The sequence below is a fragment of the Triticum dicoccoides genome, chromosome 1A (assembly GCF_002162155.2).
Source record: "Triticum dicoccoides isolate Atlit2015 ecotype Zavitan chromosome 1A, WEW_v2.0, whole genome shotgun sequence".
NCBI lineage: Eukaryota > Viridiplantae > Streptophyta > Magnoliopsida > Poales > Poaceae > Triticum > Triticum dicoccoides.
The window spans coordinates 576,062,692-576,067,444 of record NC_041380.1 but is presented as its reverse complement, the minus strand read 5'-3'; positions in this window follow the sequence as shown (position 1 = coordinate 576,067,444).

Sequence of the window (4,753 nt, the reverse complement as noted above, 5' to 3'; positions counted from 1 at the left end):
TAGTAGTGGCCAAAACGAAAGGTGGGAGGAGGGAGGGAAGCGGCCAAGCGGGGCGGAGACGACTGCAACGGCTGCGTGCGGCCGTCCGCGTGAAAAGGGGCAAGCGAGCGCAGTAGAAATCAACACACTTCCTCCAACTATTTGCGCGTGGATATTTTCAATCCGTCGTGGGATGGGGGAGGGGAAGGGTGGGGGCGTGGGGGGATTAAAGAAGGACAGGGGGAAAGGCGAAAAGGAGAGCGGAAGAGGCGGGAGGCGGGCACAGTGATGGTGGCGCAGCAGCAGACCGCAGAGCAGCGGCGGCAGAGGTGGAGGGGGACGGACGGACGGAATGGGTGGACGGCAGGGAGGCATGTACCCCGACTCCTCCTCCGCCTTATTGTAGACGACCGTATTCTGTATGGTAGACCGTGCGGTGCAGTGCGGCCGGAGCACTGTGCGTCGGTAAACAGGAGCAGTAATAATGACTGCCCTGCTGGGAGGGAGTGCTCATCTGCTTCACCCACCGTGTCTGATCCAACGCTGAATGCTCATCCATGGTGCACTAGTAAATAAGTGAGGTGTAATTGATTTTACTAACAAATTCTAAAAAGTTACTAGTAGTAGGAGTCACGAAACATTGCCAGCATTCTAAACATTCCTTCAAGTTTACCACACCAAAAACAGATTTCTTTTGAAGGAAAAAAAAGCTATTTTCCTTGATTGTATTGCTCGCAACAAAAGCATTTCAACTCGAGCTGAGAAAGGTTCTTTCACACTAGTTGAGTTTTGCAATTTTCTTCGGATTCGAGCGGTTGTTCGATGTGAGTTGTCTTTTGGTAGTTAAACTATTGAAAAACTACACACTGCCTGAGTGAGGTTCGGCGAGATCATGAATGTTTTACACCTTTTTTTGGAATGAGTGAAACCCCTCATTCTTTTGGACCAGTGTTGAACATTGACATGGACACTATTTCTATGGAGCGGATGGCACTAAAGTTGGCGTTAGAGACATGAACAAAATACCTCATTATACTGAGATTACTATTAGAGGCAATTGTAGAACAAGGATGGTACAATGGATTCAAGTGACATAATTCTCGTGGTGATACACAAGAGGATATGAGTGAAGATGGTGATCTTAGGGGCGGGGGGGGATAAAGGCAATATAAATGACAAGCAAGCTGGCAGATAGGTGATCTCTTTGGACGGCTTGAATTTGGCTCGATTTGAGGAAACAATAGAAGAAATGAGGAAAGTATGAGTACTCATTTTGGTCATGAGGCTAGATTGAAAGCCACAAGGAAGTTTGAGAATGACTTAGAGTTAGTTATGATGAAGATCATACTTATGGAGGGAGAGAGGGGGAGGGAGAGCTACATGTTAGTATTCAAAAACACATGCTAAAACAGTTAATACATAAAATTGATCAAAGAGGGGCGGCTTTGGATAAAGAAATTGTTGCTTTCCTTGGGGAAGATTTGGATGTTGACAATAGTCATGAAAAAGCTAAAGACGGTGGTGCTTATTTGGAACCAGATGACTGCAATAGAAGTCAGGAGACCGTTGACTTCATTGAGTCAAAAACAGCTAAATCTTAGGAGCATCATGTGGGAGTTGCACAAGACAATGATGGTAATGGTCCTCCCAGAAGCTACCCTAGACTGAAAGATAGAGAAGACATGAGAGTGAAATATTTGGCTAAAGAAAGAGTTGCTGAAAAACAATTATGGTAATAAACATGACTTCCCTCTCCAATTCTTTCCTTTTACATAGGTCTGATTCGGTGGGAATTGATATTGGGTATTCTATTAAAATGGTTGATCATAATCTAGATATTATTAGTACGCATGATTTTAACAGGTGAGAAATGATTTTTACATCCAAAATATTGTTAACGAGAATAGTGTAAGTACAATTGACATTTTAGGTGCTCATATTCTACATGTGCTCTAATAATGATCATTCGGATGCTGGTGTTGAAGAAGATTTTTTTCACCAATTGAAGAATATTTTTTCTAGTCGAAAAAAGAGGAAGTGGCTCATCAGTGAGTGGTTGTGTGAAGCACACTGCTTCATTGGAGGAAAGAAAAGCATAGAAAGAAAACTCGATCTTTACTAATAATGGTAGGTGTTTTCTTGAATGTCGGAGGGATTGGCCAGGATATTGCGAAGAGATTTGTGAGAGGATTGATTTTGGAGGAAAAAACTTGATTTTGTTGGTCTATAGGAGAGTATTAAATATAATTACAAAAAAATGAACTTCATGACTTGTGTGGTTGGAGAAAATTCATTTGCAATTTGGTCACATCCTAGAGGCAGATCTGGAGATGTCGTGGTTGGCGTTAGTAATGACATGTTGGATGTGGTCCAAGTTGTACTTGGAGTTTGTTTTTTAGAATCATGGTGTTTGATAAAATGCTAAACTTCATTGGAATTTGAACATTGTTTTATGGCGATGCTCGGACTGATGGTAAAGATGCTTTCTTAACAGATTATTCATGGTTTCTCATGACAATCCCCTGCCATGTTTGGTGGGTGGAGATATTAATATCATTAGGAATGGTTCTGAAAAAAATAAACCTATTGTATTTAATGCTATTATTGGACATGCTAGGTTGAGAGAATTACCTCCTGCGAGAAGAAAATTATACTTGGGATAATAATATGGTAGATCCCACTAATGAAAATTTGGATAGAGTTTTTATTTGTCCTGATTTGGAAGAACATTACCCACTCTCCCTCCTTCAGGCAATAGAGGGAGATGTTTATGACCACACCACTCTCATTCTTGATATTGTTTCTCATAATATTTCTCAGCCCATTTTTAGGTTTGAGCACTCTTAGATGTTGAGAGATGGCTTTAAAGAATTTGTCATTTCTACCTGTAATGTACATTATGGTGTTTCTAGTATAAATAGATGGTAGAAATGATTGAGAATCCTTAGGACAAAAGTTATGGAGTGGAATAAGAATGATGATGCTTGGTGTATGATGATCAAAAGTAATCTCCTAGCTAATCTAGACACCATTGATAAAAAATGTTGGGATTAGTGGTCTGTCTGCTCATGAGAGAAATGAGCACAAAGATCTAAAGGACCAATTGGGGCGAATTCTGAAACAAGAAGAGATGAAGTGCCTGGAGAGATATAAAGATAGAGAAATAATTTTGGAGGGTGATAGTAACACTAGATGCTATCATGCTAAAGCCACTGGCAAATGGATGAGAAATTGAATTGCTTCCTTGGAGCAAGATGTAGGGGTGATTGAGGGAGAGAACCTATCTATTGAGCTATATTACTATTTTTTATTAAAAAAATGTTTGGACATGTTAAGTAATCTACTATTTCCTCGAATGTTTCAGAGACTTCCAAAACCTCTGATAGATATGCTCAAAAATTAATGGAACCTTTCCATATGGAAGAGTTACAAACTGTGATGTTTCAAATGAAAAAAGCCTTGGTCCTGATGGTTTACCGGTTGGTTTATAGTAACATTTGTGGGGGTGTTGGAATGGGATTTATTAAATGAATTGCTAGATTACTTCCACATAGTTGTGTTAGATATTGCTATATTGAATTGTGGTATTATTACCAAAAGAATTAAAAGTTTAGGCCTAACTTTTCATTGAATGTACGTCAAAATTATTTCTAAAGTTCTGATGAACAGACTTTGTAAAGCGGTGAATTATGTTATCTCACAAACTCAAACTAGTTTTGTTAAAGGTAGATATATTGTGGAAGGAGTGGCTATTCTTCATATAGCTTGATTTCTATACATCACAAAAAGAAACATACCCTCATTTTCAAAAAGCTTGTGACAAGATCAAATGGCTCCTTGTTTGTGAGATGCTTAAACTCAAAAAATTTCCCCAATCAATGTTCTGATTGGATTATGCATACTATGAGAGGGGGACATGTGGGAGTCAAAGTCAATAATGTCATTGGTCCTTCCTTTAAAACACATAAAGGCTTGACGCGGAAGGATGCCCTGTCACCATTATTCTTTGATTTGGCTATCGATACTTTGGCCAGTACTATGGGAAAAAATAGGCAAAATGGTTTTGTCAAAGGAGTTTTAAGGACAAATCTAGAAAAGGGGGTGAATATGTTACACTATGTGGATGATACCATTTTTTATTGCAAAGATGATGAAATTAGTGCAAGAAATCTTGAATTAATCATGTGTCCGTTTGTGCAAATGTTAGGGTTGACCATTAACTTGTAGAGGACTGAGCTCTTCCTTTTTGGAGAGGTTATTCAAAAACTAGATTATACCATGAACTTTTTACTTGTGAGTCGGGGAGGTTCTATAAATGTCCCTATTTGTAACACATGGATTAAAAACAAACATCGCAAAGTAATTACTGAAAAATTGAGAAGAGGTGTGCTTGCATGTATGGGAAGTTTTTTCTTGAACATTGGAGGTAGGGTTACCCTAGTGAAAGCATATTTAGCTAACATTCCTTTGTTCATGATGTCCTTCTATCCCATTCTTGTTGGAGTGAGGAAGGCTGGTTTTTTTAGAGATAGGTTGGTTTTGCAAGCTGGCGCGGATAAGAAAAAGTACCATTTTGCAAACTGGAAAACATATTGCCAATCCAAAAATCAAGGGGGCTTGGGAATTTGACTTGGAAGCTTATGAATAAAGCTTTGCTTGCCAAATAGTTATTGAAACTAGAAACAGAAACTGGGTTGTGGTAAGATGTTTTGCTTAATAAACACGTGAAGGGGAAATTCGTGTCTTTGGCCCAAATATTGGCAACCGCCTACCA